At 50.3% G+C, this 12,386-nt stretch overlaps 1 protein-coding gene across 1 annotated transcript in view; it reads right to left on the minus strand.

Moving 5' to 3' along the window:
- LOC138488874 (dynein axonemal heavy chain 11-like) overlaps positions 1-12,386 on the minus strand; it is a 2,478,284-nt gene that overhangs the window by 1,831,041 nt on the left and 634,857 nt on the right. The gene's annotated exons all lie outside the window — the stretch shown is intronic.

A 12,386-nucleotide genomic window follows, 5' to 3' on the forward strand; every position in this document is an offset into this window, starting at 1 on the left:
AGCATTTTGAAGTCCACCCCTTAACTCAATTGGGTAAGACTCCGCTTCTTCTACATTTCCTTAACTAGGCTGTGATACCAAATTCTTTTGGCCCTTGACTCAACTAATTTACTCTCCTTTTCCTTTGTCTCCCTTGGTACATTGTCACTTACTCTGTCTCAATTTTATTTTAACTGTAACTATACATCTCGTCATGCCTAAATGTAACTATCAACTGTTATATGTTCTGCCCTGTTATTCACCCCGTCACTACCACTCACGATCAGGGGTTTTGCTAATTACCAATCTGTTGCCACAAATTTGCTTCCAATCTTCATTACTGAAACTATTTATTAAATACATGCATATTGAATGGCAATATATATGTTATAAATAACAATGGGTATCACTATGTCACTTCACGGTGCCCATCACAACATCACCAAATCACAGCCTTGAAAAAGACTTAGGTTGAAACGCGCATCGGCTGTGTAGCGGGTTACCATGTCAAAAACTTGTCATTAATTTCTACAATGATGTTTTCTTTGGTGCTAACTAACCAAAAATAAACAAATTAATGACTATGACCTGACTGGACCATATAATTGATCAAATCGCACAACAGCGACCATTGGACCACCACACCCTACCAGCGCCCAACTGATCCAGAGTTTGTCATCCCCACATGGTCTTGGGCGCCATATTGAAAAATATGGCTGACCCGATTTTTAGCTACCGTTGTTAGCGGTCACGGAAAACCATGCTAGTTAGATTTAAACCACTGCCACCAGCCATTTAAAGTAGGAAAGGGTAACATTTGATTGTTACATGAGTGTTTTGACTCAGGGGAAGCTAGGTAACCCCTACATCACTCTATAGGAAGACAGTGGGCCTCATTACGACCCTGGCGGAAAGTGACTGACCGGACCGCAACAGCGTAAATAGCGTTTCCGCCATTGCACGAAGGAGCAAAGTGCGGCCAATCACGACCCATCGGGCACGAGCATTACGCCATGGCGGAATCCGAAAGGCTGCGATGGCGGAAATGACCCCAAAACGGCCCTTACCGCCGCCGTACGCTGCACCAGGTGCAATACCGCCACCCATCTTAGCGGTCACCGTAATGAGCGGTCACCGTAACGAGCGTGCACCGCAAATTACGGCCACCGTAAATATACGGAAACGGAAGTAAAAGCATGTGGCCGGAACGGGAAACAGCACGCCGCACAACTATAAAATCCGAATCCCAACACAACCATAAAAAATCCGACCCTGACACACATCCCAACCCGTTAGCAACCCCAGTTAAAAAAATAAATATGGGAAAGGTAGCCAAGAAAGCGTGTGACCGCAAGCGGCAGGTACACTTCTCCCGAGAGGAACTGACCGTGCTCACCGAGACCCTCCAGGAAAATTCTGCCGTCGTCTTCTCCAGTCAAATGACCAGGACGGCCCTTGCCAACAAGAAGGCCATATGGGCCCTGGTGGCACAGCGCGTAAGTGCGGTGGGGACAACACCCCGCACGCCACAGCAATGTCGCAAGCGGTGGGACGACCTGCGGATCCGCGTACGCAGCATACTTTCTGCGAACAGGAACATCGCCACAGCTACCGGGGGGGGTTCAGAGTCGCCCATCAAGTTGACCCCCTGGGAGGAAATCTGCGCCTCCACCATAGGAATGGAGAGCATAGAGGGAGTCGGAGGGATGGAGAAAGGAGTGCCGACATCCGGAGAATCAGGTAGGTTGGCCAAGAGAAACAATGCGAAATCCACAAACCACGAACATGTGCAGTACCATGTGACCCCATAGTGCAATACATACTTTGCCCTGACAGCGCCCTCTAAAAGTCAGAATGAACAAACAAATCAATCAAGAAGCCATAAACAACCCTACATGTGCAGCATGCACCCCCTAACTGCAGGCAGCCAAATGAATGCATCCTCAATCCACACGAAAATGAGCCCACCTCCAAGGCCCAGTCCCAAATCAGCCTCATGTACCACCCCAATGCATTTGATACGTTGCCATTCCAAATCCGACAGACCCATAACTAACGCTCGCCCCTCTTTACTCCACCACAGGGTCCGATACCAACGACGAGCTGCAGGACACCCCTACCAGCACGCCTGCAAAGAGGGCCAGGACCAACGTCCCAAGAGCCTCCACCTCAGGTGCAAGGATCAAGACACGGCAGCAGCAGGAATCAAGTGGCAGCACACTGGAGGGGACTGCAACAGGCACCCCAGCAGCCAGCAAGTCCACAACCCCAGCACCACAGGTCCCCCCAAAGAACGTATCTGATGGCACTGCCTCTGGTGGTAGCAGCACCATAGGTGACACAGCTGTCATGCCAGCATGCTCCGACACGGAAAACAGTGCTGGCGACGTAGGTACCATCCATGACCTTTCCCAATCCCCCTGCATGTTCCATCCCCTACACCATGACGAAACCACGCAGGGGCACCCTGAAGACGACGACTGGCCAACCCCCACAAGTCCTGTGCCAAGGCAACATGTGTTGAGCAGCCCCCCTGTCACACCACCGCAAATGTCCATGGCCCAGCAGAGGCAACAGTCCCTCGACCTGCTGATCGAGCAACAGCAGGAAGCGTCCACGCTACTCAAGGACCATGCAAATGAATGCGGGGGTTCCAGGGCAGCCATGGAAACATCCACCGAGACACTCAGGGCACAAATAGAGAAAAGTAGTGAGAGCCTCAGGGGAGAAATGGAGAGAAGCACCGAGAGCCTGAGAGCACAAATGGAGAAAAGCACCGAGAGCCTGAGGGGGGAACTGCATGCGACGTCCAAAGACGTTTGTGCTGAACTTGCTGCTGTGCGCCGTGTGCTCTCGGAGCTCTCACAAACCCTCAGAGACATGCATGGACGCGAGCAGGCAGAGACATCATCCGTGGCAAGTTCCGTCCAGGGCAGCCCCCAACGCAGATCTGGCAGGAACCTGCGCTCCACGGGCAGGGGTGCCCCTGATACCCGTAGAGGGGGCTTGCAATAGCGTCTACCCACGGACAGCATGCATATTTGGACACTGGTGTTGGGGGGGGGAGGTAGTAGGGTGGAGGGGGTGTGTTGGGCTTCACTGGGTGGCGGGTCCATAGGGTGTATAAATCAAATCACATTAACAATACAGCACCTCATTATCATCCAATGACATGTGTGGACATTGATATTTGCGTACGAGGCCTTCATAGGCGTACAGTCCACAATGTGCCTGTACTACACACACACAGTGCCACAGGTCCCCTTTCCGTGTAATAGGCACCATGCGTGGTTGCTAGAAGCATGCATCTATGATGCTCTGTCGGATTGCACGTACATCCTGTGCCTCATGGACTCCTTGAGGTGCCTCCACATCCCCACCCTCATCATCATCATCATCTTCAGGTGCATGCAGTACAGCGTCAGGGGGCATGGGCACATTCCTACGTATGCACATGTTGTGCAGCATGACACATGCCATGACCATCTTAGAAACCTTCTCATGGCTGTACATGAGTGCCCCGCCAGACCTGCTGAGGCTGCGGAAACGAGCCTTCAGTAGGCCGAATGCCTGTTCAATGACCACACGGGTACGTGAGTGGGCATGGTTGTAGTCCTCCTCATGCTCGTTCTGTGGGTTCCGGATTGGTGTAAGGAGCCATCTCTTCAGTGGATACCCGGCATCACCTGTATGAGACGAATAAAGGGTGTCAGTGGAATGATAGTGCTAAGTAGCCCCCCCCCCCCCTGCAAGGTCATTGACGCATCAAATGGGCCACGATGTCATGCATGGAATGAGACTCACCGAGTAGCCAGGATCTGTGCCCTGCGTGTCGCTCCATGTAGCGTGGTATTCTTGTGTTCCTCAGGACCATAGAATCATGGGTAGATCCTGGAAATCTGGCACAACAATGCGTAAATATCTTGTTGGAGTCACACACCATTTGCACATTGATTGAATGAAATTGTTTCCGGTTGCGGTACTGGACCTCCATGGCATGTGGGACAACCAATTCAACATGGGTGCAGTCGATGGCACCAATGCAACCCGGGATGCCGCCAAGTGCATGGAATCCCACTTTAGCGTTGGTAATCTCCTGGTACGTGCGTGGTAGTGTGATGTGGTCGTCTGCGTGCTTCAGGAGGGCATCGAGCACTTGCAATAGTGTCCGTGAGAACAGTGGCTGTGAAATGCCATGCAACTGTCCGACTGTGTGCTGGTAGGTGCCTGTGGCCAGGAAGTGGAGTACAGACACCACCTTCAGTAGGGGTGGGATGGCGGTTGGGCTATCTATCATGCTGACAAGGTCAGCCTGTGTCATGTCCACAATGGCGGTTATGGTGTCCCGGTCCAAACGGTAGAGGGTGTGGATCTGCTCATCAGTGAGGTTGAAATGATGAGCTCAGAGGCGTGGGATTGCGGGCTGCATGCGTGGTGGTAGTGGCTGTGCTGGTGGGCCTTGCTGGCCCTGCCTTGCCCTCCTCCTCCTCCTTCTCCTCCGTCTCCCCTGTGCGCCCGGTTGTTGTACCTGTTGTTGTTCGTCGTCTTCTTGTAGTTGTAGCACTTGCAGTGCTATCTGGTACCCCAGGCCCAACATCGCTAGTCCTGCCGGTAGCATTTTGGAGTGGGAGTGGTTGTGGGAGGGGTTTGGGTCTGCAATATATGTGCTGTCGGCCTGTATGGCCTCCACCTGTGCTGATTGAATGATTCTGTGGCAGATGCTATCCCTTCTGGCCGAGCACGTCCCGCACGTAAGGCTGCATTTGGCCGCATGGCATCTTGGGATTTGAATCATGTATCAAATCCCGATGGCAGTGTGATGTACTTTGACTGATTTTCATGCTATGCTCCCATTGTTACACATGCTATGATTGCAGCCGCTTACATACCTGTGAAGAGTCAGTGGTATGTAGGGCTCGATCGATGGCCGACCCTCATGCAGCACAGTAACGTACTTCAGCGACGGGCGTGGCGTGCCATTTGTGATTGCAGCCAGTTAGCATCATGACACACAGCCGCACTACATTGATGTAATTGTGAATGCAAGCGTTCACAGAAGCCTTTTCGACGTAATGTTGCAAGTGAGGAATTCGAAGGCCAGCATTTTGGGTTTTGAAGTAGCGGCGAGGATACGCCCACAGGTCTGGCTGGAAATGTAACGTTCTATTGTAGAATGTCCTTGGGACATGGCCCATAACGAGCAGGCAATGAATGATATGAATTGAATGGGATGCGCAACAGCGTAGTGGACGATAAGGCAGGACGTTCCCAAATCCATCTTGCTTCACAACACTACAGATCCGGCCAGGGGCACAGTGGTTTTTGCGGACTGCATTACGCACAGACGCGATGGAAGTTTCACATATTATGTGAGTGAATATTCATGCGTTTTCATTGCGGGATGAGGGAATGATGTGTGGATGCATGGACTGATGATTCCGTTTAGGGTCTGCCATGTACATGGGTTTTTTGATTCACTCCCCTTCCCCTGCGTTATGTGATGCAAGGCTGCCATAGTGGGACATACGTCTATCTGCCCTTGTCGGATCCTCCCTGTCTCGACGCGCCTTCATACACTTGTGTCTAGGCACGTTACTAATCCCATGTAATGGGTTCTATCTTGACGGACGCATGCACAGTAACCGACGTTGACAATGGTGTATTTGGCTCGATTGGTTTCGTTATGATTCGATACTGATTTAGGGGTGTGTATATTCCTTTGGAGTGGGCTAGCATGCATATGGGTGTGGATTTGGTGTGTTGAATGAAGATTGTAATGCATCATGAGTCCCGTAATGCAATCGGTTAATTTGTGTTTCTTTTGGGTGACAGGTATCTCCTGCCCTATTGCAGATGCCATCTCTACGCCACTCCTCCAGATGGTTTTTACTCTCGACTCCTGCAGCTTCGGGTGAATCAGTGGAGCACCATTTCGATCTTATGGGACGATCGCCAATGGGCCACATGCCCTTACGCTGTACTGGTGGCTAGGTGCAACATTTCGGCCTTTCAGCTCGACTAGTGCCTGCCTCATGGGACGGACCTGCGGTTCTTGCCGCTTCCATGTTGCCTTTTGGAACGTTGATGTAGGCCCTGTGTGCCATGATGGTACAGGGCGTCACACAAGTGGAAGCCGGTCAATTATTGCAGATGCAGCCCTCGGTGATGATGGTTGTTTTGGTGGTATTTTGCAAATTGCTGTGGGGCCTTTGTCATTTGGATGTGCATTTAAATTGTATTCCGATATTTGTCGTGTTGCGTTGTTCTTTGCAGGTGATGTGGCGATTTTCGCTTTGTGGCGGTATGTATTGCGTGATGATCTGCATTGTGTTCCGCCTTCTGAGTTGAGTTGTGTGGTACAGTACTGGCCGCGTTTGCCTACGTAGCACAGTATGGTCACGGATAGGGGCTGCCATTGTGACTGTTTACATGATGTGCTGTTCAGGGGCGGGGGATTGGCTTTTGGCCGACTGGTGCCTGTCAGCCAGGTCGATTGGTGGAATGATGGGTTGTTCAGAATGTGGCTGGTCACAGGTGACTGTGTTTGCGTGCGTTTGTTGGAGGGGGACTGGGGTCATGTCCATTGGAATAGCTTCTGTATTGATGCCATCTGTGCCCTGCAGCTCCCATCGGCCCCTCTTGGGATGAGCCTGGCTGCTCAGTCACTCTGCCGACTTGTGTGGTACATGCTTCTGCTGATGGTTGGTTTGTTTACTGGCATGAGTACAGGGCTGGTGCAATCCCCCTCAGGATGCTGTTTTGGATGTTGCCTTGCGCTGGTGGCAAGCGATGGGGGACTACTGTTGTTTTGTGTCATGTGTTCTTGATTTTCATTTTGATGTATTGTACCTTCACATGCCTGTGCTGCGTCAGTACGGCTATGGTGACATGCCGTACATGGATGCCCACTCACGGGGCGCTTTGAGCCCCTGCATGCTTTTCTACGTTGGCATGCATGGGTGAATTGTGGATTTCACTGGTTGCATAGTGTGAGTACATTGCGCCTGCCAGGAGTTGTGCAATGAGGCCAGGGAGTGGAGTGCAGGCACTCAGTGGGCCATTTACGGTTGGTTCGCGTTGCCGTATTTCTCGCCATGGCGGAATGGTACTTTACGACGTGCTTGATGGCGTTCAGTACATGTCCGCTAGGGTCAGAATTCGCGTACCGTTGCGCCATGGCGGTGATTCCGGTTTTGCAAGGCGCGCGTGCGCGTACTTGGTGCAGTTAGCGTTGCCGTTCACTGCGGTGTCGCTAATGGCATCGTACTTTACGGTGACGGGTCATGATCGCAACGAGCGGTGTTCGATGGCGGTATTGCATTTCCGCCATCATTTTTCCATTTCCGCAAGGGTCGTAATGAGGCCCAGTGTGTGCTGGGTCAGTAAATCTAAAGAGACTAGTAAAGTCAATTTAACTTTACACGCTCTGGGAGACAGTAGTCAGTCCCAGAGAAGGTATTTAAACCTTGGGAAGTCTGAAGGGCATCCCTGTGCCACTGCACTGCAGGTGCTGTGTGACACACAGAAAAAGATGATGCCCATGCAGTTGTTTTAAAACTCCATAACCAAAGAACACAAAAGTAAAACACACATCAAAATACATGGAAGAGTGGGAAAAAAGGCTCTCACTCTTCCCAGGTAGAAAAGTAAAATCCTAGAAATCCAGCAAAGTTGCTGGGGGTCTCAAAGGCAAGGGAAATTGGCACATTTTGAAAATTTTCTCTAACACTCGCCCCCCCAGAATAAGGGCAGGAGGCTTTAATCCACTCCTGGATGAATCTCCTTACTCCAGTCGGTCAAACATCCTGGAGAGACCATCAGCATTTTGGTGGTGACACCCCAACCTGTGTTTAATGGTAAAATCAAACCCTTGCAGGCTGATTGACCATCTCAGTAGTTTAGGGTTTGACCATCTCAGTAGTTTAGGGTTTGCCCCTTTCATTTGCATCAACCATTTCAAGTGTTGGTGGTCAGTCTGAATGACAAAAGTAGATCCATACAAGTCTGGTCTAAACTTCTTCAGTGATCACACAATAGCAAAACACTCAAGCTCAATGGTTGCCCACCTTGTTTCTGGTTCCTTCAGCTTCCTGCTGATGAAACACATGGGGTATTCCCTACCTTTCCCAGCCAGTTGATTAAGGACTGCACCTATACCTGTATTTGAAGCATCTGTCTGCACAAGGAAGGTTTAGTTATAGTCAGGAGCTCTTAGGACTGGAGCTTGACAAGGGGCTTTCTTTAGACCTTCAAATACTTGAGTGCACTACTCATTCCACCTGACCGTTTTAGGGAACTTGGGAGAGGAGATCACATTCAAGGGAGAAGCTATGGTCCCATAGTTCTCAATGATATTCCTATAGTACCCAGTGAGGCATATGAAGGCTCTCACTTGGGTTTGAGTAGTAGGGGTGGCCCAGTTTACAGCTTGTACTTTGCTAGGCACTGGCCTGATTTCACCTCTTCCTACCTTATGTCCAAGGTAGACCACTTTAGTGTGACCAATTTGACATTTACTAGACTTTATGGTCAGATGGGCTGCCCAAGAGCCTGCAAAACATATCCTAAGTGGTCAACATGTTCTTTCCAAGTATTCCAAGTAGGGCTGAACACTGCAATGTCATCCAAGTACGCCATGCAGAAGTCCTCCACCCCATTCTGAACTTGATTAACCATCCTTTGGAACTTAGCAGGTGCATTCTTTAGTCCAAAAGGTATTACCTTAAACTGGTAGAGGTCTGCTGTGGTTGAGAATACAGTTTTTGCATTGGCATGGTCTGTCAGTGCTATTTGCCAATGGCCTGAAGTGAGATCAAATGTACTGAGGTGGGGCATGGCCAAGGAGCCATGTGAGAGGACGGACTTCCAGTGGGCTCCTGTAGATCCTTTCATTATCCTGTGGAATACCGTGCAAAACTGAAGCAATGGACAAATAAAATATAGCATTGAGCGTCGGAAGCCTCCAGGAACAAGGAGAAGTAAGGCGAACTTGGCCCGTAAAACGAGGGACTGATAGTGCCCAGGAGATGTTGTGGAGATGCCCGCGACCGAACAAAGGAAGATGGCCGCCGACCAGTAAATAAAGGATTTGCCGCGGACACTGAAGAATTGGATGCTGCCTCACATCGTTAACTAATGTCCATACCCCAGATCATGCAGTATCCAGAATGTACATGCAGTGGGGTACAACACACCATATGGGAACCGGAGCGCAATTCTGATGTGGCTGGGAGAACCAAGCGGCCTCACGAAATACGAGGAATGCAGAGCTGGTGCCTGCGAAAGCAAGAAATTGCATGTGGCAAGATACGTTGTAGCCCATACTCCATTGCAGAAAAGAACGGATCGATTGTGATACGCTCTGACGCAGCCAGAATGGAGCAAAGACAGCACTGGATACAAAATATCCGCCATGACTGCAGGAGACGAAGCAGCCGAGGGGAGGGGGCCTGGGCGCGGAGGGAAGCACACACAGACATTGTCAGGCTCGACCTCTCTTCCTATCTTGGCCCTTCCGGTGTTCAAGTTTTGTTGGAGACCGTTCCCATGGCCTACCAGTTGCAGGCTGAGTACTCAAATGACATTGTTCCTTGGCTACCCCACCCTGAGACGGGGTACTTCTTTTAGGTTCTGTTGGCTATGGCTTGTTTGTTTCCCGCTCGATATCTCCCAAGTTTCTTCCAGTTATGTGGCACTAGGCTGTGCTCACTATGTTAGTCTCTCGCCCTCCGTTGCAGGCATGGCATGCTCATCCCACCCTAGGGTCACTCCTCAGTTATTAGCTTTAGTCCAGTATTGGTTCCGCTGCTTTTGCACCGCAGTAGCCCTGTTATTTCTCAGCTTTACTCCCTCATGGTAAAACAGCCGGTCTCTCAGCGGGTCTCTTGGCTGTACCTTTGACCCAGGGTCTGCCAGATGCAAGATGTGTGTCCAAGTGTCAATTCTCCTGTGATTGTCTCTCAGTGGCCCAGGTTGGTTCTCCAGGGCTATGTTGATTGTGTCTTGTCTGCCTATTTCTGGTGTTTTTCCTCTTATGCGCAGTTACTTGGTGCTGGGCGACACCAAGTAGGCCCGCCCCGCATCTTCCCGTGGGTATAGCAGTCTCATTCCTCCTCCAGGGGACTCCAAAGTTGTCAGCCGTGTCCTTTACGTGTCGCTCTGCCTTTCGCTCCCAGCAGTCTTATTTCACTCTTAGTTTCCCTTTCAAATGAAGGGTACCTCTGGCCTTGTGACCAGTGCCTGGATGAGTGTTGGGCTACATACGTACTATTGGGGATGCTTCTGTGTGTACGAGGCCAGTCCGTGCCTCAGTCTCCAGCTCTCTCCGTCTCACCACAGCCTGATACCCAAAACAAAAGGAAAACAACCGACCATGGATGAATTTTCCAAAACACCCCAATCATCCGATGGAGCCAGAAACAAAGAAAGGAACCCACAAACAGCCACTGTACCAGGGCGGAATGATCAACAAATCCTTGACGCAATTGCTGACTGGAAAATTGCGTGGGAAATCAAATTGGAGGCAGCTATGAGCGAAATAAGAACAACATTGGACCTTAAAATAGGGGCAGTACAAGAGGACATCAATCTATTAAGACAAGATGAAAAGAAAATAGAGGAACGCACAGGCGAACTGGAGAAGGAAACAAACGCAAACACAGCTACCTGCGCGACACACACCTCGGAGATCCACATACTGCGGCAACAAGTGAATAACCTGGAAAACAGAGCAGAGGAGGCAGAAGGGCGAGCCCGAAGAAATAACATACGCATTGTAGGGCTCCCCGAAGGAGAAGAAGGATCTAACCCTACAGACTACATTGAGTCCATGCTACTGCAAGAAATAGAGGATGGGGTACTCAACCAGGGATTTGCGGTGGAGAGAGCACGCAGGGGCTCTGATGAGGAAACCTCCACCTGGAGCACCTCTGAGGCCGATAATATCCAAAATCCTGAATTATCGAGCCAGGGAGAAGATTCTGGAGTTATTCCAAAAAGGAGGTACGATACATAGAGCGTCCGTTCCCATCACAGCATACTAAGACTATACGCTATTGGTGCAGAGGAAGAAGCTGAACTATGGAACAGTGAAGAAGAGGTTGCCTGCGGCGGGCCTTAAGTACATGCTGATGTACCCGGCGAAGCTAAACGTTTTCCACAGGAATTTGACACCCCAGAGGATGCAAAGGAGTGGCTGGATGCACAGAACTGACCCACCAGGACAGACTCACAGAAGGAGGACGGCACGGAGAAGTGATATGGAGGCTCCAGAGGCTGGGCTGCTGTATGACTAAGACAGTGGGACTAGAATATAGTATAATACATACAGACTGGAAATTGCCAGGCTTTGGATAGAAGAATTCGAGGGCACGTAATATGCCCCAGAAGTTAGTTTAGGTAAGCTACCGATAGTGCGGTAACCTCCTGCTGAGTTCCTAGGATCGGTAACTCGGGCCAGGAATAAATGCGGATTGCCTGAGATCCAGGGATGGAGCTGGGCAAAAGGTGGGGACGGGAAGGGCGGGGGGCGGGAGGGGAGTTAAGGGAGTTGCAGTGTTGTTGGTTAAGGGTAGTTTACATGGGGGATTCGAGCTTACACACATGCGCGCTTGCGCCCTAGGCAGATGATGGGGGAACGCAAAGGAGAGGACGAGATATGGCTGAAATATGGGGGACCTTAAAGTAATTACCTGGAATGTCAGGGGGCTTAACAGTTACCTAAAAAGGAACAAGGTCATGATGTATCTGAGAAGGCAGAAAATAGACTTGCTTTAATACAAGAAACTCACCTTACGAAAGAGAAACAAGAGGTGATCCAGAAGAAATGGAAGGGGACCATTATTGGTGCAACATACTCGGTTTATGCCAGAGGGGTTATCACTTAGGTAGCACCGCATGTCCCGTTTCAACTGCTACAGATCACAGTTGAGGTGGACGGGAGGATGGTGGCAATACGGGGGATCGTGGAAAATAAAGAAATATGCATTGTAAATACATATGCCCCGAATCAGGATACAGTGGCATACTTCAAGACCCTATACAACAAATTGAGCCCGTACCTGGGGGTGGGGGGCGTGATCTGGGGTGGAGATTTGAACTGCACACTAGACCCTAGGGTAGATAGGTCAGATAAGAAACTAGACAAACCTGCCCCCGCTGTCAAAGCCCTGCAGACCCTGTTGACAGACCTCCAACTAGAGGATATGTGGAGGGTACAACACTCACACGACAGACAGTATTCGCATTACTCTGCCCCACAGAACTTGTATACAAGGTTATACTACATGTTTACTACACAGGAGATGATGGCGGAAATGGTGCAGACAGAGTACAAGGCAAGGATCCTATCGGACCACTCAACGCTGGTCTTAAAATGGCAATACCTACCTCCCAGAGCTAGAATCCCC

The sequence above is a fragment of the Ambystoma mexicanum genome, chromosome 9, assembly GCF_040938575.1.
Source record: "Ambystoma mexicanum isolate Mex_15411 chromosome 9, UKY_AmexF1_1, whole genome shotgun sequence".
NCBI lineage: Eukaryota > Metazoa > Chordata > Amphibia > Caudata > Ambystomatidae > Ambystoma > Ambystoma mexicanum.